At 35.5% G+C, this 23955-nt stretch overlaps 3 long non-coding RNA genes across 80 annotated transcripts in view; all 3 read right to left on the reverse strand.

The window, feature by feature from the left end:
* LOC105421675 (uncharacterized) overlaps positions 1-3127 on the reverse strand; it is a 91266-nt gene extending 88139 nt beyond the window's left edge. For 20 of the 30 annotated variants that reach the window (XR_016042458.1, XR_016042447.1, XR_016042454.1 and 17 more), the window contains exons 1-3: positions 2771-3127; positions 586-679; positions 329-408 (exon numbers count right to left, since the gene is read on the reverse strand). This is a non-coding gene — a long non-coding RNA (uncharacterized LOC105421675). The remainder of the gene's footprint in view (positions 1-328; positions 409-585; positions 680-2770) is intronic. The other 10 variants (XR_016042457.1, XR_016042451.1, XR_016042445.1 and 7 more) reach the window with 1 other exon arrangement.
* A 1127-nt stretch (positions 3128-4254) lies between these two features.
* Positions 4255-17619, reverse strand: LOC110008405 (uncharacterized). Of its 49 annotated transcripts, none has more exons than XR_016042396.1 (10): positions 17167-17587; positions 16439-16469; positions 15984-16071; positions 15768-15857; positions 11022-11156; positions 7241-8642; positions 5938-6120; positions 5333-5478; positions 5149-5210; positions 4255-4650 (listed from the first exon to the last, which is right to left on the reverse strand). It is a non-coding gene; the product is annotated as an uncharacterized LOC110008405 (long non-coding RNA). The 49 variants fall into 49 exon arrangements; XR_016042414.1 differs by having other exon boundaries at positions 15768-15895; XR_016042429.1 differs by having other exon boundaries at positions 4255-4631; positions 8456-8642; positions 16397-16469.
* A 4279-nt stretch (positions 17620-21898) lies between these two features.
* On the reverse strand, positions 21899-23495 carry LOC110008406 (uncharacterized). Its single transcript, XR_002283283.2, has 3 exons — positions 23476-23495; positions 22626-22746; positions 21899-22287 (listed from the first exon to the last, which is right to left on the reverse strand). It is a non-coding gene; the product is annotated as an uncharacterized LOC110008406 (long non-coding RNA).
* Positions 23496-23955: the final 460 nt, after the last annotated feature.

The raw sequence follows: 23955 nt of genomic DNA on the forward strand, positions 1-23955 counted from the left end.
AGCAAGCAATACCTCGCTCCATGACCAGCCTTGAAATTTCTCACGCAACCATGCAATCAACACCACTATCACTACCCACCCTCCTCTTTATCTTGACTACAGCCCCTTCCTCACATTCCCTAGTTCAGAAGAAATTTTGTTCCCCACGTAAATTAGAGTTCGAGAGAGAAATATGATTAACATGCTATAAAGCAATATTATGGAATGTGCATTACCAAGGTTTAATTAACTTGAAATCAATCTGGTCATGTATGTCACAATCAGTATTGAGATTGCCCATTAGAAATATTAAGTCACATCATAGAACAGAAAAAGTGACATAACTGACCTGAAATGGTTTGATAGTAGCTTGAAGAATAGTGGTTTAGGGTCTTCCACTACATAGTTGCACCTCTCCCGAAAATATTGCTGGTTTGAATATCAAACGTCAATTCAAGTACAAGTTCAGTAAAATTGAGCTCCAAACATAAATGAATTTCACAAATAATGCAAGAGATAACTAAATTTGAATAGAAAGTACAATCCCTACAAAAGGGCATCTTAGACAAAAATGAGACACAATATCTTCTCCAGTTCAATAATTACCTCTAGAATGAGAATTCAGGCACTTGTGCAACTTTTAGAGTCCAGCTAGATGGCAATCCCACAAAAAATTTCACCGACTTTGTCAATGTGATTACTACAATAAAAAGTTCGTAAGTCTTAACAGTTACCCATAAGTATTAGAAAATCAATCCTTGTAGCTTTCAGTTTAAAAGTCATACACATCACTCTTCAAAAGAGATAAGAAAAACCATTTTCAACACCCAAAATGTCAAGGTTTTAGTTGAAATAAAGAAAATATGCCAGAACCTTCACAATCAAATATATCTAAAGAATGGGCATGTGTTTAAACCAAGACATAAGTACATTATTGTCTAAACCAGTTGCTAAACTTGAGGCTCTCAAGGGTTCTACATTCATTTCCTGAGAAACCATGGAAAAAAATAAAATTCCCATCCTTTATGATCCACATTTTCCTATCTACTTAGTCACAAACAAAAGAAAGAATAACTGATCATCAACCAGGAAAAATGCAAAGGCAATAAATCTAAGCCAATTTTAAAAACAAGGAGTATGTACTAAGCCTCTTTAATTTGTGCATTCGTCTATTGCAAGGCCTTTTGCAGTTTGACGAGTGTTACCATTAGAGGAGTTTTGATAAAAAATAAAAAGATAATATATTTTTCTTAGATACTAGTTAACTTGGAAATGCGTGTGTATTCTGATTCAAATTAAATCTCCCAAAAGATGACCAATGTAAACTAAAATTTCTAACTTACCGCACTCGACTTTAGTTCCTAACCAACAAATGTATTGCACCCATCACTTCTCCCTTTCCCTAAAATCTCTCCATTTTACATCACAAGGGCTCGTCCTTTCAATTTGTCTCTTTCCTCCCTCTCCCTCTCTCTCTCTTTCTCGCTCTCATCTCTAAATATAATTAAAGTCCTTTAGAAATCAGCTTCAACCTAAGTCTCACCTACTCTCTTCTATATTCTATCTCTTAGACATTGATTCTATCTCCCCTTTCCTAAACCTCACTCCAAAAGAAGAACCTCTCATCTCATAAGTTTATCTATGCTATTACTAAGATTCTCTCTCTAAAGATAGCATTTTTTTTGACAAACTCCTATGAAAACATAGTTATACATAAATTCTCTCCCATTCTACTTCATAGAGTACCTCTCTCTCTCTCTCTCTCCCCTTTTCTCAACATTTGCCCTTACCAATATCCACTCTCTCTCTACACACTCACGCACACACACACACACAAAACCCAACAAAAACAGTAGTAAGATGGGGGTAACTGCAGATGAGCCATCAGTTTTATAAAGTTCGATACTACCACTGTGATCTAGAAAATTTGGAAAGACATCAGTAGTTTCTAAAGTACTAGCAGAACTAAGACCAGTTCTCAATAGCTTGTTAAATACATTTTTCAGAAGGTAAATGCAGTGGCAGATGAGTTGGCTAACTCAGAACCAAACGCATCCAAGGATAGCTCATAGCTCTATGAAGCTATAGTTCATAGTCCTTTTTTCTCCATGAAGAAACATTCATTATAGTCTAGTATCTCTATTAAAAGAAAGACCAATAAATGGCAGAGGCTTGTGATTTTTAAAAGGTACAACCACTGAAAATTAACAGAGATGTTGTCAGTCCTAGAGACTTAAACAAATACTACTCTAAAGTTGATAGATATCACCCTTATGAGGTCTGATTTGGATAAGCAACAAGGAAGAATAAAGGTTCCATCTCCCATATCAACAAATAACATATCCACATGGAACCAGTGAGGCCTATTTTTGCATAAGTTCATATGTGGATGCTCTGTTTCTCATTGCATGCCACAAAAGACTTATAGAAAGGAATATTTTCGAAGGTAAATATGCATTATTGAGAAAAGTTTCATTCATCACCTAGTTTTATGTTTCATCTTCTTCCCAAGGGCAGACTATTTTTACTCTAAACCCCCTATTTCAAGATGATAAGCCTTCTAACACAATATTGATGTCTATCAGCATGGAACACTCATGAGCACACACATAATCTTACACATCCAATGGCAACAAACGTTCATAATTCACATGGTTTGGTCCAACAATACCATGGTTAGTGCATTATAATATTGAAGCATGCAAACTATCAATTCAGTCCAAACATTAAATATTAACTGCAACTGCAGTTCATCTTCGTTCACAGGGAAAGCAAGGAGACGAAAACTGACCCCAATCCTCCATCTTCGGAGTAGAATTTGAAGCTTGGGGAAGCTGTCTGCGCTGCATTTTGCTAGAAGTTTACCAAAATATGAGTACCCGAGCAAAACCAGAGCCGTGAATTGGGGCAACGAGTGAAGGATGGCAAAGGGGTCTTGGGTGATAATGGAATAGGGTAAAACTAGGGTAGCAAGAGACTCGGGCACACTTTCCGAAAGAAGATGAGGATTCGCAGTCGACGGACGCATGGCATCCCTCTCTTCTCCAATTCTTCCCCTCAATTTGAAAACCCAGAAAACCAGAAGAAGCCCATGGAAGCACTCTTCTAGCTAAAATTTTCCTGTTTTCGTGGATATTAGGGTTGCGTCGATAAAAGTTCAGCTCGTAGCTTGGCTCGGCTTAAAACGGCTCAGCTCAGCTTAAGTCGGCTCAGCTAAGCTCGGCTCAGCTAAAATATCTAAAGTTCATTTAAATATAATAGAGTTTCTCTGGCCTAGCCGAGACAATGTTAGCCGAGCCGAGCCAATATTAGCTGAGCTGAGCCGACGTTAGCCAAGCCGAGATGATAATAGCCGAGCCGAGCCGAGCCGAGATAAAATAGAGCCGCGCCGAGCTCATTTTAGCGCGGATAAAAGCCGAGCCGAGTTCTAAAAATCGATAAAATTGTGAAAAAATTATTAATATAAAAGTTGTTAAACTTAAAACTAAAAAAGTTATTTAAATATGTACAAAATGAAAAAGTATTTTTTGTTAAATCAAGATTTTTAATTTACTCATTGTTACATTACTTATCTTTACACCAAATTTCAATAATATTAAATTAATAAATAAATAAAGTTACAGGGAATAAGTTTTTTTTAGAAAAGATAAAATGCAAATTTATATCCGCACTATTAAAAAAAACCGATTTTTTGAAGATCTTTTAAAAAACTCAGAGTTTTTAACAGATTTTAAAAAATCGGAGATTTATTGAAAAAATCGTGTTTTAAATGGGAGACTTACAAACTATGATCTTTGCATATCTTATTTTTTTCACTACATTTTTTTAACCAAAATCCCAAATATTCACGATTCTATAAGTGACCTTTTTTAGTTGGTGATCCATATTTTTTAACCGATTTTTTCCTCTGTCCTTTTTAAATAAAACAGATTTATTACCAAAATTTTGATATGCCGATATTTTATTATTCCTTGGATCGCTAACTATGGCACGCACCCAGTTATTTCAAGCCAACAACAGACATTTCTTATGCTGACAATAATGCTCCTTTAGATCGTGTTTGTGGCTCGTCGACACAAAAGAAGAAACAAAACATAAAAACAAGAACATCACACAGGCGAACCTTGAGAAATTCATGCTTTATAGGTCATGGGTTCCCTAGAGAAAATAAAACCACTTCTAACTCTCCACCAAGTGCAGGCCCAGTTAAGTTCATCGATGAACTCAAAATGGATTCACTAATCAAATTCCCTTTAAACATCACTCCTACCTCAATAGTACAACTAGTTGCCCTGTCCATTCATTAATTGAACCAAGATGGCGACAAAAGCACTTCACATTTTACATGTCAATAAGAACTTTCAATGTGTCAGATCCTTCAAATTTCACAGTTCACAATATATTAACCAAACAGAATATATCCAATGGGGGAGGGGGAGCATTCATGCTATGCAAATTTGATGTATAGCTTTGTGCCTAAAACTTGAAATCCTTCTTCTTTGCCTTCCCTTCCTTTTTCCTACATCTTGCGCTTCCTCTTATAGAGAGAGAGAGAGTGAGAGAGAGAGATGCTGGCAACTGATTGAATACCGGCCTCCAATTCCTCTTCTTCCATTTGTTCCTCCTCTTCCTCCAAGTCATCCCAATGCTTACTGTTATCAACAAGTTCCTCTTGCAATCAAAGGAAAATGCATAATGAGACAATAATGATATCGCCATCATTAAGAAAACTAAGAAAACCAAGAAAACCATAACATGGAAAGTCATTTTCCAACAAAGGAAGATTTAATTGCCGGCGCATGAAGTTTATTATAATAAAACAAAAGATTTATTCTATTAATTCAACAAACCAAGGGTAAAATGGATACAAAAAGCTTTTTGTGTGACCCGAACAACATAGCAGTTATACGTGACCCCACTTCTAAACTGTTTGATTCAAAATTGATGGCTACAATTGTTCATGCCACAATGTCATGCGAAATGCCGTTTTATTTTTTATTTTTTTTTACAAAATATTTTTGGATGGCATTTTGAGTGTTCCATCATAAACTAGGGCGAACCTAAATAAAATAGATCTACTTAGATCTGATGGCTAAGATCAGGGGTCACATATGTTATATATGTGGGTGGGGTTACATAGAAGGCTTTCCCATATGCATATCTTCATACCTCATAATTGGTTGTTCTTGTTGTTGGATACTAAAAACGTTCCCATATAGTGGGCGTCCGAACTACAGAAAAAAAATTTCACAGAAGCGGTCACAAAAGAATAAACAATCGCACAGAAGAAGAATCCATACAAAATGTTATAAAGACTACGATAGCGTGAATGCAAGAATAATAGGAAGCTTACTTCATCAACAGGAGGCTTGCCCCAACCTCTAGGATGATAACCAAAGCTAGCACCAGGTGGAATAGGAGCATTCGAGCCAGGAAATCCACTAGAAAAACTATATCACGCATTGCAGCTACATTGCTCAAGCAATCCATTTCACATGTCTACACATTACAATATGAGATCAGATTTTTTAAGACATGAACGTCCATTAATGAAGAAAAAATAGAAAAGTTTAGATACCATATACAGATTGCATTTTTTTTGCAAGTTAGCAAATGTGTATTTCACAATATAAAAGAATTTCAAAATGAGTACTACAACATTTTTTTTGCAAGTTAGCAAATGTGTATTTCACAATATAAAAGACTTTCAAAATGAGTACTACAGCAGATGGCCAAATGCCCAGAGGCCTAAACCATGAGAAAGAGAGAGAGAGAGAGATAGAGAGAGAGAAAAAGCGAGAGTCTTCACCATGACATCCATAATTATTTTTAATAAAAATAAAATAAAAAAGAAAAGAATATGCAGCTCTCCTAATTTAACAATGCTTACTAACATAACATATCACATAACATATCACGCCTACAATTACAAGGCAAAAAAAAAGAGCAGACATAAACCATAGGAAATGCAAGTGCGGCGTATGAAATTTTGTTTATCCTTCCTATTTTGGCGGTTGCTTTCACTGGACCAGTGCATGTAGTACTCTCCAACTAGTACATCTCTAAATAATTCTTCATTCATTTATCCCTTTGCCTTTTCTCTCCCTTGAAAATAGCCAAGAAAGGGTACTAAATAGGACACTGCAGATACACCATAAAAGGACTTTGATTAAGGTTACCGAAAAAAAAAGAGGCAAAATATGAACATGACATGTTTGTAGCATACAATGCTCATAAAGAATATCATTTTCAAATAAAGATAATTTGAAAGACAAGAAAACAACACCAATGTTGTGGTATATCAAAAATGTAGTGAACGAAAATACTCTTCATAAGGAGGTATATGAAGTTGGACAGCTAACAAAGTAGCTACGAGAGTCTTGGTAGTATAGATACTTACAACAGAATCAAGGATAACTTGAGTGTCAAATATATCTAGGAAAAGCTGTTTTGAGAAAAAAAGAAAAGCATCTTGGAAATTACTGGTCACGTAGATAATCACTGCATAGATTTTGGCCTCCATCCACTGATAAGAAAAATACACAAACTAATTATTTTAATGCTTGTCTACTAGAAATGAGGGTCTCAAAATATTCAAGGAGTTCTAGCCATTTTGCTAACAGATAAAATGCATCTTTTTACTTCCAAACTATGTTAGAGGCTTTGCTTTGCTTTTTTTTTCCTGGGATTATTCCCAGAAGTAAAATCAATATTTCTTTACAAAACCTAAGATTTACTTCCAGAAATTAATACTATTTCAAAATCGATTCCCATTTTCATGAACAACAGGCAAATGATAAATTCAACTGTAGATATTATGCAAGTTCCACAAGGAAAGAAAATACTTCGTTTTTTCTTTATTTACTCTTTCGGATTACTTATAACAAGTGTAAAACCAGACCTCTTAAACAGTTAATTAATAAAGAACAGAGACAAAATTGTACAAAAAATAAACAAAAAGGGACTGCCCACTAGACCAAGGTTACAAGATTTGTTTGGGAAGCTCCCTCTTTGGTGAGGCTATCCACGATAGCATTGGCTTCAATGCCATACATGTTGGGAAGACACCTCAAGAGATTTGGTGGGCTCAAAAATATTCAAACACCAGTTTAGTCTCCAGTCTCCAGTTTTGTATGATACATTTGTATATGTTAGTGAAGTGTATTCCCCCAGGCTGGATGTGGTCCACCATGAGAGCCTTTTTACTAATCAATAACCAATCTAGAAGGTAGGTTTTGGGCCGGGCTGGGGAGATCCATACCTCGCTGGCCATGGCAGGGGAAGATCACTTGGCCAAAGCATCTCATAGAAATATTTTCTGCCAAAAAGAATCCTAATTTAGCTGGCACCTACACCATCTTGTCCCTGCCATGGTGAGGAAGGAAATTTGGATTGAGGGGTTAAAGCAGGATTATCAGGTCTCGAATTTCATCATTGGACAGTTCCATCCTAAACCTCGAATCAAACAACATGCCTAAAGAAAACTTTGTTTGCATCCGAGACTCGGTCAGCTGCCACTGGGAAGATGATAGAAAGCTTAAGGCAAAGTAAATACATTTAGTAAGAATATAATGGTTTCCCTCAGCTTACAGATTCAACTCATCTTGGAACAGTAGAAACTATAATATTCATCTTGAAAAGTTTAGGCAGTATGCTATGATACAACTTGTATCCATTCAAAGCACAAAAGAACTCATCAAGTGACAACATACCTGATTGTCTCTGTGAAATGATGGAATATCATATACAAAGGTGAAAGAATTTATTTTGCAGTGAGTTCTAACTGCTGAGGCATGGCTCCCTTTCAAGATGTGGGTTCATGAAGTACTGCAATCATCCATAATCCATTAGCTATGGACCCTTCCTTTCATAGCAATCTGTTGAAATGCTTCACCATCAAGTTAAGAGGAATGTCGAGTTTTTATACTATAACCAGGTCAGTAATGGCAGAATGCTTTTTCCATGGGTTGCATTGGTCCACCCTCAAATTGTTCTTGCACGATGAAAGTTCATCAAACAATTGTGTTGTAATAGTGCTAGAGGGCCCAGTGCTCAGGGGACCTTGCAGGGGCCTAGAGTTCCATACATAATCACTATTAAACTATTGAAGGCTATCTTTAATGGGAGCTCATTTGGTTTTCTAACACATTTAACATGATAAGCAGACAATATTTAACATTACATGTATAGATGTATTTATTGAATACTATCAATTTACATCCCCCTTGCGCATATAACGTCTAACTTAACTATTGCAGTTGATGATTTGGACTTGAATAATGTGTAGACTTTAGGGGGTGTTTCTTACCTTGCCATTGAGAAACATTTATGTGGTCTTGCCAATGGTTGGCAAATTCAGTTTGTCACCCAATAATTAACTAGGGAATGCATGTGAAGATAACTTTGTCAGTATTATTGGTTTCGGTAATTCACTGCATTCTTTATTTCATATTAAAATTGTGCTTGCAAACTTTACCTTAAGGTGCTGCCACACTCAACAACATAATGGACCAAGAGACAATTGCAGCCTGAGAGGTGTTGCCTTTGCAACATGCCGTCATCATCTTTGCCAATGGAAATCTTACATGAGTAATCCCCTATTCTTTAGTATACAAATACCTTTGATCCTTTACAATCTGGTTCTTGTATCTGTTGTATATGTCCTGTGAACGATACACAGATAGAGAATTAGCATTCTATGAAATCATAGGATCATTGCACACATAAGCATATGCATGGACATGTAATACAGAAATATCTGAATGTTCATTTAGAGCACTATTAAATTATACATAATTTATTGTGCACAGTTCACAGTTAATGTGAAATGTGCATAGTTCATAGTTCAAGTGAAATGAACCAGAATTTTAAGTTCCCTGTAGGAATGAATTGCTTCATTTCAAGGCTGGTTTTTCCTTCTTCTTTTTATTATTATTTTTTTAAAAAAAGATTCATTTATTTCTTGCATTATTTGTCGAAGATATTTCATTTAGGAACCCCGTTCTTTTCGGCAATTGGCTGGAATATATAAGAAAAAGGATATCTGTTTTGGGAGTCAATCTTCGTCCAGCGGCTAGTTGTGCCCATTTGCTTTCAGAGAAAATTAGTGACCATCAAATAAGAATCATGACCAGTTTTTGGAAGAACCTTCTTCAAAGTGTTACTTTCCTCATTGTTATGATATAGATGTAGGATTTCTATACAATATGGGGATATCCAAAGAAGGTTTCCATACAACTACATGGTTTACCAGCTGGGTAGTAGATGCAGACCGCCAATTTGATTTCTCAAAAGCAATTGATTAGAGCTTACTTGTAAAAATATAGTAATTTATTACTCTTTCTACGTGAAAATGAGTTTAAATTTCCAATTTGCTGCATTATATTATCGAAAAACTCTTGGTTGTCACTTGTAGTTTCAGAAAATGAGTAGGTGCCTTGCTTTTTTAGGAGGTTTGAAACAGCTAAATATCCTGTAAGAGCATAGTTCTTGATTTGAAAACTAGTTGTTGTATGGTTTTTGAAATACAACAGCCACAATTTCCTGTTAGAGCAGGATACCTAATACTAGCACTGCTACCGCTCCTAGATTTTCTATCTTGTTTTGCATAATTCAAATAATGGCACTTGACTAACATGTTAACTATGGATTCTGAAGAACATCACTGCAAGGGTGTTGCTTCTCTCTGTTTCATGAAGCGGCTATAGTTCTTACTTTAAGCAATGAGTTCTTCACAAAACCATTTGTAAGATGCCCAAGATAGGTCTATGCTTTCTTCCAAATAAATTACTTTCCCTCAACAAATATTTTTGTTTCTTGAAAAATATCAAGGTGCTCTTCCATTTGTTTTAAGAAATAAGAAAGCTCCATCATCTATGTTACAAGGATATGGGTACGAGTGTCAGTGTCATACACCAATATACATGTCAGAAACGCAACTTAGCCCCTTCTAGATACAACACATTCATATATATATTCGACGGGTCGGGAGGTGGGATTTTAAGCAATGAAAGTATTTTAGTTTTTGTAGTGTTAGACATGTGTCACATTCTTAGTGTCTACATGAGCCCAGAACCCTGGACGCTCATCCAAGTCTTGTAGCCCATCATTTATTTAGAATGTTGGTGTTTATATTATTCTTGATAACGATTTATAGATCTTTTCTCCGGTTCTTTGTTTATTTTGGAAGTGATGATGGCAAACAACAAGGAGTTGAAAGATTGTGACAAATATGAAACCTGTAGAGAGAGAGCAAAGTTTGGGTTCATGTGTAAAGATATCATGGATATTGGGAGGCTTATGTGGACTAAAATATGCACCTTATTAACATATTGCTTGAGAATCACTTACTTGTTACAAAGCCTACTAAACATTCGGGCCTTCCCTAAATGTTTATTTAACTTCAGTTGCATTTATAGTTAGTTAACAATTAAATTTTCATTTGGATGATGAAAGTGCAAAATATATCCATGGAAGGTATTTTTTATCCTAATTATATCCACCTTTTAGCTTCCCATGCAAGGGTGTCCTCTCTCTCTCTCTCTCTCTCTCATACACACACATACACAGATTTGGCTTAGCAAAGTGGCTAGTTATTTTTGGGTAGCAATGCGATATCCTAAGTCCTAGTTTCATTTATCTTTTATCTTATATCAAATATCCCAGGTTTCAATCTTTTCTCTTCACATTTTTTCCCCCATTATTTCAAATCACATGCTTTCAAAGCATTGTTTTTATATTTATATACATTTGAAATAATTTTTTTTAAAAACAAACGTAGACTATCCAACATTTTAGAAACAGATCTGAAGCGGACGCTTGTTACAGTGTTGGTAGCCATGTTTTTCTTATTATTCTTTCATATATAACTTGGAATGGAAGCTGTCAGGGAAATATTGGAATTCTACTAAGAGCCCACAAAACAATTTTAAACACCCTCTCCAAAACCCGATGTTAAATCACCAAATCAATAGAATGATTCAAAAACAAATCTAAAGACCACATCAAATTCCGAAATAATGAATCGACAAAAAAGCAGCTACCTGTCAAATATGTTTATGGTGTTTGTTTCAAAGAAACTTCTTGGAGACTTTATGGCATTTGAAATGCCTCTGGTAAGAATCTTTAGGATCTCTCATCCTTGCCTGCCAGAAATAAACTTCTCATGTGGCATTTTTCTGCAATCATAGCCATATCTACAATTATAATAGTGCTACGAATATTTTCTCTTAGAGATGTAATGTGACACTGTGATTAGGGCCATCTCAACCGTCCATTTAGGATGGACGGTTGGATAAGGAAAGGTATATAAGTTTTATGCTGTAGGGGACGCAGAGAAAGTTTGCCCTTATCTAATAGGAAAAGATGACAGATAGGTAAAAAAGAAAAGAGTAACTCCAAACCATGTGTCCAGGTCAAACCATTACCATTACCATCAACGTCTACTTTCATTTTATCTATCAATATCACCTCTACCAAAGGTAAAAATAACAAGAAAAAAGAAGAATAGAGAAAAATGAAATTAAGGCATCCATCGATACCAATCTATCAATGTCCTATGCCGACGACCTTAGGGTAATAAATCTAGGGTTTGGAGGCAGCCTCAAATAGAGGGGACATATGTGGAGTAAAAGAAAAACGCAATTAAGGCATCCAACCCAGAAGAGATAGAAAATGGGTTTAGAGGGAAAAAATTGGATTGTCAAGAGAAAAAAAAAAGTCTCTAAGAAGAAAGTTTTTTTATAAATTGTAAATTCAGTTCTATAGTCCAAGAGTTTAGAGCATAAATTGTTGAGCATTTCTCCCAGGACCTTCTGAAGAAATTTTAAACCCAATATACAAAACACGTGACAAGAAAGGATCAAATCAGGTGAATCATAAAAGCGTAAAAAAAATACGATGCGCTCATAGTGAAAATTCAATTATAATAGAAAAAAATGGAAGACATATAACAAACAAAAACAATGAGGAAACCTATAACAGCATAGATATAAAGAAGATTGTGGTGAGAAAACATAAAGATGCGGAGGTTAAAAACCATCCAAGCATAGGCTCTCCATTTGTTAACAAATCAGATCCCAAAGTCCCTCGAGCTCTTCTCTAGTGCTAAAAAAAGCGTCGATCTCACAAGGTTTCGTGTCCTACCTCCTTGACCTCTACCATCTCTATAATCACCAGTTTTCGGCCAATGCACCAAACCAAATTGTTCATGGCAGGTCTCAGGTTTATAACAAATATCTTTCTAAATTGGTTTATACTTTTTTCAATCACTCGACACATAAAAAAATAAAAAAATAAGAAAAAAAATAGAGTTAGTTAAGGATCTTAAAATATTTTCGTCCCCATAGAGGTTTAACAAGTTTGTTAAAAAAAAAAGTTCATCACATGCCTCATTTGTCCATAAGCTTCTATGTTGTGTCATGTGAAAAATCTATTAAAAATAATATTCATGAGGAAACTGCCACAATTTCCCAATGTTAAATAAATGAATGGCTTCATGCATGACAGACATTCATGGTTAATACTGAGCGATGTTATAACACTTTGCTTGGGCTAACTCGACCAAGTACAAGGCAAAGTGGACTACAGATGATATACATATGCAAGGTTCTCCATCTGTTACCAAATCAGATCCCAAATTACCCTAAGCTCTTCTCAAGTTCTAGAAAAATGCCTCGATCTCACAAGGTTTCATGTCCTACCTCCTTGACCTCTGCCATCTTTGTTATCACCATTTTTCGGCCAATGCACCAAACCTCATCATTCATGGCAGGTCTCAGGTTTACAACAGATATTTCATTAAAGGGAATATCTTTCAAACTTGGATTATGCTTTTTTCAAACACTCGAACCATCAAAAAATAGAAAAATAAGAAAAAAAAAAAAGAAAAGAAGTTAGTAAGGATCTTAAAATATTTTTATCCCCATAGATGTTCAGCAAGTACGTAGAAAAGAAAAAAAAGAAAAAAGAAAAAATCATCACATGCCTCATTTGTTCACAAGCTTCTACGCTATGTTATGTGAATAATCCATTAAAAATAATATTCATGAGTAAACTACCAAATTTCCCAATGTTAAAGAAATGAATGGGTTCATGTATGAGCATTTACACAATGGCCATGTCTGTGTGTGTGACAGACATTCATGGTTAATACTAAGCAGTGTTATTCCACATTGCTTGGGCCTTAGAAGCAGCCCGAGTAACTCAGCCAAGTGCGAGGCTGAGTGGACTAGGTCTGTGCATGACCCAAAAGCCCCTTGAAAAAAATATTTCTTTAAAATGCTAATAAATAAAATAAAATATTTAAACCTGAAACAAAACTAAAAACAACATGTAAGGAATCCAAATAAGCTCAAAAGACTATAACAAATTGGATTACAAAATATGGTTTAGGGTTGGAGATTCCAGAAAATCCAACAAAAAAATTACAAAAACAGGGCATTTGACAATAAAAAGTCACAAACCATTGTAAAGCATATCCAAATTACATATACATAAATTGATCCCACAAGTTTATATAATTCTCATGTTTGTTTCGTTCTTTAATGTACCCTTGTTGTACCTTGGAACTAACGCAGGCCAAAATCTAATAGAACCAATGCCATGAACTAGAAAGAAGAATTAATAGATGTAAAATTCATGAAACCATCAAATCCAGACAGTTCAAAAAAGGGGAGACGAGAAATGACATATTGGTGTTGTCAATACGAGTTGACCTTTGTTTTGCATGGCATCTCTTCAGGGTGTGCATCCTTGTTGAGGCGTTGTTGAACCTCATTTGACTGATGATGTTTATGACCCTCTTGGGTGAGAGTTTTAGACGCCAGTGAGTGAGAGGTGAGGGTATGGGGAATGGTAGCATAAATGACACTGCAGTGACAGTTTTGAGTTGTGGTGGCACTTGTGCGTGAGTGCCATTGACAAAAAGAGTTTCTGATAATTACGGAGGATCCGGATGATATGCACTAAGTGATTGTAGGAAAGAGCAGTAGGCCCATGTGACTGAAATTGAAAGCTTTAGGTATTGTGTGTCTACCTTCTGGATGGTTTTTTTTTGGCTCAACACTGCCTCATTATCATGTCAGATTGGTCACTCAACAATTTGTTGAAAATTTGCTTGGTAGTATGATGAAAAAAGGCATCGTCTTTCGGTTGATAAATTTCTAATGGAAATGCAATTTCATGTGTAGTCTTGAAAAAGAGAAAAGAAGTTAGTAAAACTTGGTCCCCATTATCGGAATAGATACATAGAATATGATGCCATAATAGGGAATCTTTTATGAAAATAAAAGCATTTAGATGTGTGCTGAAAATACTGTGGAAAACTCTGATGAATTTTCCAACAAATATTTTATTAAAGGGAATATCTTTCAAAATTGGTTTATGCCTTTCTCAAACACTCAAACCATCAAAAAAAAAAAAAAAAGCAAAAAAAAAAAAAAAGAGTTAGTTAAGGATCTTAAAATATTTTTATCCCCATAGATGTTCAGCAAGTACGTAGAAAAGACAAAAAAGAAAAAATCATCACATGCCTCATTTGTTCACAAGCTTCTACGCTATGTTATGTGAATAATCTATTAAAAATAATATTCATGAGTAAACTACCAAAATTTCCCAATGTTAAAGAAATGAATGGGTTCATGTATGAGCATTTACACCATGGCCATGTCTGTGTGTGTGACAGACACTCATGGTTAATACTAAGCAGTCTTATTCCACATTGCTTGGGCCTTAGAAGCAGTCCGAGTAACTCAGCCAAGTGCGAGGCTGAGTGGACTAGGTCTGTGCATGACCACCCAAAAGCCCCTTAAAAAAAAGATTTCTTTAAAATGCTAATAAATAAAACAAAATATTTAAACCCGAAACAAAACTAAAAACAACATGTAAGGAATCCAAATAAGCTCAAAAGAATATAACAAGTTGGATTACAAAATATGGTTTAAGGTTGGAGATTCCAAAAAAATCCAACAAAAAAATGCAAAAATAGGGCATTTGACAATATAAACTCACAAACCATTGTAAAGCATATCCAAATTACATATACATAAATTGATCCCACAAGTTTATATAATTCTTATGTTTTTTTCATTCTTTAATGTACCCTTGTTGTACCCTGGGACTAAGGCAGGCCAAAATCTGATAGAACCAATGCCGTGAACTAGACAGAAGAATTAATAGATGTAAAATTCATGAAACCATCAAATCCAGATAGTCCAAAAGAGGCGAGGCAAGAGAAATGACACAATACGAGTTGACCTTTGTTTTGCATGGCATATCTTCAGGGTGTGCATCCTTGTTGAGGCTTTGTTGAACCTCATTTATAGTGCAAAAATTTCATATATTCAGTTCTTGTGTTTCGTGAATAAGTTTATTGAGTTTAGTTGGAATGCAACAAACCCAGTTGTATGGAGCAGTCTTACTCTCAAAATCCCATAAATTTCTCTCTAAAATTTTATCTAGAAAGAAAAGATGGTGATGAGAGATTAGGATGCATCTAACCTTGCTATGTGTACATAAGAGAATCCATATGTGCATTGCATGTTCTTTCTTTCTAAGTTGTAATTCAGGCTAATTCTTATAAGTATGGTATGAATATCTTATCTTATAACTGATACTTGTAGGCTTAACCAGATTTGGTGATACTGAGGTAGGGTTAGAGGAAACAGAAACACCTTTAGAAATTTGTTAGAATTCCAAATATCTGAGAAACTATCTAATATGACCGGCAAAAGTAAAACTCGAGGGGTCATTGAGAATATTTGGGAATAGGGTTTTGTTTGTTTCCATACCTGCACAACACAAATGGTCTTGAGGTGAATGGGGGAATTACGAGGCAGCCTAATGTGGTCGATCTCGTAGAAGCAATTCAGCGTTGTTCCCTGCACATATATTACCACCTCACGCTGAACACTCGATACTGATAAATAAAAGAAAAAAGAAAAAAAAAATCCAGTAAGAACATTTTCTCTCACAACAAATATATAGAAACACAAATCAGAAATTACCACATCACTCGCAGTTGGAATGTTTAGTTGACAGACGCATCATTGGACAAGGCTTCTCTCCCTCCACTACTTCACGCTTACACCCCTCCTGAAATCCATTTTTAACCAATTAAATAATCGACCAATCAAAATACTCACCAATCACATTCCTCCCATTTTTAACGAAAAAATATTCCTAAAAAATCCTCTCTCTCTCTTTTGTACTTTACATCAACTGAAAATCACGGTTACATTTATGCAAATCTCTGAGATTATGATTACCATTAACCTCCCTCGTGCCTCAACTCAATCCAAACACCTCCAAATCGCAGATATCAGATATAATACCAAATGCAAAGCGACTGGTAATAATATCTCAGAAAGTGCATGTCCAAAAATAGAATTAGAGGGTTAAGTCTCCCCCACTGACTTACCCACAGAAAATATTTTTGGAGGGCTATGGCCAACATTCTTACCGGCTTATCATTTCCATAGAGTTTGCACTCCCTGTAACATATCCCATAGCATTTCCTTCACAATGAGCTTCTCTATCTGCTATCTCTCATTTAAATAAAAATGGTGCAGAAAAAAGGGAAACAAGATTCTTTTCTTTTCATTTAACACTTTAAGGCTTTGTTTGACAAAACAAAATCTGGATATTCATATTTTTCGAAATATGAGTATAGCCATTACCAGTTTTCAATATATATGAACTATAAATTATTCTGAATATGCATATTTCTGAGCATGTTTGACTGTCCACCTCTATCTTAAAATTTTGTCACATTACTGTCCACCTCTATCTTAAACTTGTCACATTACTGTAAACAGAAGAGAGAGAAAGAGAAGTAGAGAGAGGAAGAGAGGAGTACTGTAGCTAATTACAGGTTCAAAAATAGAGAAGTAGCCAATAAATCTTTTTTCCTTTAGGGAGAGTATAAATAATGCTACAGAATAGTTTAGAGAGAAATGTTTATTTAGAAAGAGGGAAACATTAAAAAAGCCTGTCCCATTTACAGTACCCACTGAAATTTTTGGATAGAGAGAGTAGAGAGTACCCATTCCAACTTCCTTCACCCCCAAGCCTCCCTCCAATAGGAGAGAGAGCAATTCGAGAGAGAGAAAGCAAATACCTAGGTGAAAAGTCTTGGCATACTCTATCGTTCACAAAAAAAAAAGAAGTCATGGCATACTCTGCTCAAACCTTGCTACATTCATCGTATGCTTCATTGAGGAGTTCCAAGGAAGCAGACATGGCCTTGCCAGGTTTCACATCCATAACCAAAAAAGAGCTTCTCTTTTCTCCCACTAGAGCAACTTGCGAAGTAAGTTTTAATGCCCTATGTAGCAGCCTTTCAGCAAAAAGGGTCTTCAGTCCTCCATGAGCGGTGATTGTTGAGAAACAAATGGTTTGTGGTAAGAGAGAGAAAGATGGTTTGCAAAATGTGTGGATCTATATAGGGTGAGAATGAAAGTTAGTCTGGGTAGTTGGACTTTGCCATAGTATAAGAGGGGGAAGAGCCCAGAAAATTGAAAGAGAAGGAAGATGGAGAGATTTTGGGGGATGGAGAGAGATTGTGAGTGGGGAAGAAGAGAGTAAAGAAAGAGGAGAGCAGTAGATGATCAGAAAAGAGGTCGGGCATGTGAAATTTGCCTATTTTTATTCCTTTGGCTCATACAGTTAAAGCTCGGCTCGGCTACACTCGGCTCGGCTCAGCTACACCGGCGCGGCTCGGCTCGGTTACACTCGGCTCAGCTCGGCTATACTTGGCTCAGCTTGGCTTAAAAAGGCTCGGCTTAGCTTGTGTCGGCTTAGCGCAGTTTATATCGGCACGGCTTGTTTGAATTAAATTTTCACTGCTTTTTGCCAAAATTAACCAATGAAAGCCTAACAAGTCTATCTGAGCCGAGCGGATATTGTCCAAGCCAAGCAGAGCCGAAGTAAGCTAAGCCAAGCCGAGCCAAGCCTATATAAGCCGAGCCGAGATAGTGAAAAAAAATAAAATACGAAAAATACGAAAAAAAAAAAAAACCATAAACATAAATTTACGTTTCCACAATAAAATTTGTGGAAATTTGAAATTTACGAAATTCATTGAAATTTTGAAATAGCGATATTGTGGAATTTCAGTGAAATTTTAGAACATCAGGCAAATTTTGGAGTCCATTTTTTATTCCCAAATTAAACGATCTTTTTTTTTCATTTCGGCTACAAATTGTTGTCAAAAAATCAGAAATAGACAATCTTCAAATTTTTATAAGTTAATTAGGGTTTCCATATCCCAATTCTTTGCTCATGTGTCATCTCTTTCCTTTTTATTTTCTCTCTCAACTAGACTGTTTATTCCCTCTTTCTTCATAGCCATAGCCGAGCCGGAGTTAGTCAAGATGAGCCAAAAAGGCTATAGAGGGGTAGATAAAAATTAAAATAAATATAAAAATATTTAAATATATAAAAATAGATGCGGTTAGCATGTAGTTAAGCCCGCAAATGTAGAAATGCGGATGCTTCAATAAATTTATTTTTGAAAACATGGGGATCATGAATATGAAAAAATAAATAAATTTTAAAAATTAAAAATAATAATTCTATTAAAAAAACATTTAGATCGTTAGTTTCAATTGTTTTTAAATGAACCACCTATTTGCCTCCCTCTTTAAGATAGATTGATGCTTTATACCTCTGGCCCGCATAAAACAATTCATCTGAAAAAAAAAAAATTTATTAAAGCCAAAACCATTCTTGATCTCAATGCTACTCCCTTTATCCTAACCACCAGTAATTGAATAAAACGGTATATCTGTTTCTTATCATCAAATACGGTACTTCATTGAAAGACAAGTGCTCTTTCCCCTTAAGAGAAGAAGGAATTTATATATTATTTTATAAATAGTATTGTTACTTATTATATATTATTTTATAAATAATATTATTATTTATTATATATTAGTTTATAAATAATAATTATATATTATTTAATAAGTAATAATATATTAATATATATCTTTTCACTATATTATATTACCTAAATTATATAATACTATGAGATAACATAATTATTATATAATATATAATATAATTGATATAGATAGTGAGGCACTGAACACCTCAGCCACTATGGTAAATAGTAAAGGTGAAAGGGGGTCCCCTTGGCAGAGCCCTCTCGAAGCATGAAAGTAACCTCTAGATGTGCCATTAATAAGGTCCGAAAATTAGGGTTTTGAAATACACCGTTGGATCCATCTCCACTACATGGCATTTTGGACAAAGTCTCATCAAGAATTTCCCAGTCCACATGATCATAAGATTTTTGATTACCAAGCCTGGGATTTTTGCACTACAGCGAGAATGTATGCATTCGTGTGCTATTAGAGCCCCATCGAGAATCTGGTGTTCCTTCACAAAGGTCCCTTGGGATGATAAGATCACCTGACGAAGGACACGTGTAAGGCGAGAAGCCAGGCCCTCAAGAGAATTTTGTAGGAAGCATTAATCAGACTAATGGGTCTGAAGTCTTTAAGCTCTTCTGCTCCCTCTTTCTTGCGGATCTTGGCAATGAAAGTGACATTCATCGCCCTATGGATAGTGGCCCTAAAATGAAATTCAGAAAAGAAAGCCATGATATCAGTCCTAAGGGTATCCCAAAAGACTTCAAAGAGGGCTATGGGGAAGCTGTCAGGGTTGGGGACCCGGTCTCCATTGAGATCTTTAATGGCCTGGAGTACTTTGTCCTCTTAAAAACGGCTTTCCAAAGAGGCTGCAGATAAGGGAGAAATAGAACAGAATGAGAGGTCCACCATTACTGGCTTAGGACCAGAAGGCGAAGAGAAAAGCTTGGAAAAATATTCAACAACAGCTGCCTCAATGAGATTGGGATAGTCAATAATCCAATCCCCCAACTTGAAGTGGGTAATAGAGTTCTCCCTTCTTCAACAGTTGGCTATCTTGTGGAAGTTAATTGTATTTTGATTGCCAAGCTTGAGCCATTTGACTTTGGCCCGCTGAGCCCAATAAATTTCTTCTTTCTTTAGGAGGCATTGGTAATCATGTTTGTGGATGGATCGCGAATCCATCTCAAAAGGGGAGAGATGTCAAAGTTCTTCAATGAAGTCGCAATGTTGAATAGACCTCAAAAGGGAGTCTTTTTGGTATCATAAGTTTCCAAGGAGCTGTGAGCTCCATGATTTCAGGAAAACTTCGAGCATTTGAAGCTTTTTCTACAAGATAAAATTGGCCCACCCATTCACAAGGGGGGAGAAGGACTCCCAATGGTTACAGGTAGGAGAGGGGAAGCCGGGCTCTTAGAGCCAAGACAGCTCAAAGCGAAAAGGCTTAAGCCCTCGAGGAAGGGACTGGGTATCTAGCAAGATAGGTCTATGATTTGAGGTGGGCTTGGGAAGCACTAGAGAGTGGCTGCCAGGGAACTCATGATCCCACTCGAGAGGGGTTAGAAATCTATCTTCCTCTCAATCATTGGTGGTAAATACAAAAAATTACTCTCTAGTTTAGTATTATTACCACAAAAAGTTCTTAATATCTTAAACATCTTAAAAGAATAAAACATGAATTTTAAAATTATAAATATTATTCTTTACCAAAGTGTCTATACATAATTAAGGTAACAGAAAAATAAGAAAAACTAACATAAAAAAGATTTCCAGATGTGAATAGGTAAATGCCTCCATGTTTGTCACCAAAAAATGACATACTTGGTGAGCCTCGCCAGATTGTCTACTGGTGTGTCAGAAGCAACAACAGATTAATCGGGTCAGAAGGGTCAACAGATTAATCGGATATAGTGGTAGAGCCACGCACAAAAACATGTCTAAAAACTGCATCTTTGATTCATCTAATCCATTCAGCTACTCCCATGTTCTATGAGCAGATTAAATACTGACAAACTCATGAGGTGCACAATATCATCATGCATATGACAAATCAAAATGAAATGACTCCAGATCCAATGATCCCATGGGCCAAATGAAAAATTCAATAGTTATCAAGATAGATTTGGGAAGAGGAAATAAGAATTCCAACTAAAATAAAAGCTATTATGCATCTTACCAATTGCTCATCAGTTTATGATTAAATCTAACAAGCAGGTTATAAATGACCAAAACAAAATTCATGTCTACAAATAGAGTCATATGATGTTGATTATTTCTTAATGTACACCTAAAATGAAATCAAATGCCCATAGTTACATACCATCTTAAACATACCTATGTACACATTATTCACAAAATCCCTTTGGAAATACAAGAAGTGGATCGTTATCAAGGGCTTCAACATGTTGTTTCATTCCATGATAACAAAACTCACTAATTTAGGGTTGCCACACCACAATAAAGACACTATAATAAGCTCCATCAATTAACAATATCCTCAATTCTTTACTACAATTTCATGACCCCTGGCTAGGTATGATTGAAGTGAGAAATCAATTTTTTTATGACTTGGGTATGGACCAAGATTGGCTATATAAAACTACTGGTTCGCAACTGAAGTTTGTCAAAGTGGTTTGTGAATTTTATATACAATTGTGAGATGCCCATCAGATTGGGTATACATGGCCCATGTTCAGCCACGCTATGCGGACTCCAAAAGAAAATGCTTGTACTTTTTTGTGATTGAACCATGAAAAAAAATTAGTTAACATTATCATAAAAAAAAAAAAAAGGGAAATTTTTTTTCAATAGGCTTTAGGCTAAATGCAATGCTCTTTGGTAATGCCAAAATCGATCTATACTACTGTGCAATAGACCTGCTAGCCTTTAGTATCCTGACATTGCGGCTGCTAATGAGCAACATTATTTCTCTTGCTAATGCTCATTGTTTTGTTTCAATTTTCTATGTTTGGAGTGACTACTCATTTTGAATTCTTTTTAGTACATATTCCATGTATAAACGCGCAGCAGGGCGGAATCGAAGGAATCCCGAAAGATAGGCACAGGTGGGGACAGGTTTGGCATGCATATTGTGTAGTGGGAACAAGAGAAGCAGCAACATATCTCTGAATGGAAACAGTGTCACAATTCTGGTTTAGGAAGGCTAGCTAGACATAAATGTGGGCTACCTTCGAGGAACTATGTTGCGTCGTACACTCAATAGAGAGATCGAGGTGGAGATTGAAGCTGAGCGCTTGCTATCTCTCTCAAAAAAAAAAAGATCTAAAAGATTCATCACCACCAATAAATCGCTTCAACAAATAGATTAACAAAGGTTAGTAGAATCCCATACCTTTCCATCTCACTCTGAATGGAGCAACACCATGCTTTGACATTTGTAAATATATGTATCCATTTTGTATATGGGCATGCAAGACTAAAACAGAGCGTAAAAGATACGAGAATAAACAAAACAAGTTATGGCCTATTGGGTATTCGGAGAGAGAGAAAGAGACTATTTCGATCCCGGTAAATAAGGCTGAGAGCATACAAAATACAAGATTCAGAGAGAGAGAGAGAGAGAGCAAACAAAGGATAGATTAGAAAGAAAAAGGGCAATTAGGGGCATCTTACTGGTGATGAGAGAGAGAGAGAGAGCAACTAGCTTAGATAAAAAAAGGGCAACTACAAGCAAAAGGAACTCATCTTCCAAAACCAAATTTTTAATAAAGGAATGAAAGCAAAAAAAAACGCATATAAAGTTTTTGCATCCACCTTGGTCATCAAGATCTTGAGTTTCAAATCGTAGCAAGTCTTGAGATTCTTCTTCCTCCTTTCAACTCTTTTGAATTCCCATAAGCTTGAGTCTGACTTTTGTAGGATATAGCGTCCCTCCCTGCAAAACAAAAAAAATGCTAATCATAAGCACTTAAAAGCATAAATGAGCAAGATAATCAATTAAAAATTTAAGCATTTGAGATCCGAAATCGTCTCTGACAGCTAAGCGTTCCACTTGGGGCCGGGGCGGGGGAGAGAAAGAAGAAAATTCCACTAGAAAATACAAAATAAGGCCTAGAAACACAATTCAATTCTTTAAACCCTATAAGAACTCTAGAATCTCCATAAGATGGCATCTTCATTAAAAAAATACATATACCAAAAAAAAAAAAGGAAAAGAAAATTAAACACAAAAGAAGCCCTGAAAGCATAACTTCAACAATACATATCCTAAAAAAATACCAAAACATCCAAATCCAAACACACAGGAAAATCATAGAGTATTACCAATATGAGGAATTATATGAAGAACTCTTCTCATTCTCATTTTCTGTTTCAATTTAGCACAATATCAGAAGAAGAAGATAAAGGAGAAAAAATAGTAAGTATTACCAATAGCCTCCTATAACAACATCTCTCTCTCTAAAGTGGGTCAAATCATTGGTGAAAAGAAAATTGAAAGGGACATGAAGTTGGGAATGTTATGACAATTCATGCCTCTCTTAAAACTAAGAAATCAAGTTGTGACAGTTGAATTAAGAGGAAATGCAGAACAAATTCAAAGTAAATTAATACAAAGATGAGAGAAAAATAAGAGAAACAAAGGCGATTGAACCATTTTGCTTACGGGGTAAGTTAACGTGTGACAACATCCTGAGGCAACGAATAAATTGCTTTTTTTCCAATATCTCCCTTTCGACCCAAAGATTCTTGGAACAAATGTTTGAAAAATCCAGAAACCAGAAAATAAATCTTAGAGAGAAAAACTAAATAGAGATAAAGAACTTTTAATGGTATTTTTTGTTAAATCAAGATTTTAAATTTACTCCTATTGTAACTTTATTTTTCTTTAAATCAATTTTGAATAATATTAAATAAATAAATAATAAAGTTATAAGGAGTAAGTATTTTTTAGAAAAGATAAAATACGAATTTATATCAATACTATTAAAAAAGCAATTTTTTGAAGATCTTTTAAAAAACTCAGGATTCTTAACGGATTTAAAAAAAATCATGTTTTGAACGGAGACTTAGCAACTATGATATTTGCATAATAGCTAAATCTAACGTTGAGTTTCATTGACCTGAGCCGAGCCGAGCCAATGTT

Source organism: Amborella trichopoda, chromosome 10 (assembly GCF_054954075.1).
Source record: "Amborella trichopoda isolate Santa Cruz 75 chromosome 10, AtrichopodaSantaCruz75HAP2 v2.0, whole genome shotgun sequence".
Taxonomy (NCBI): domain Eukaryota; kingdom Viridiplantae; phylum Streptophyta; class Magnoliopsida; order Amborellales; family Amborellaceae; genus Amborella; species Amborella trichopoda.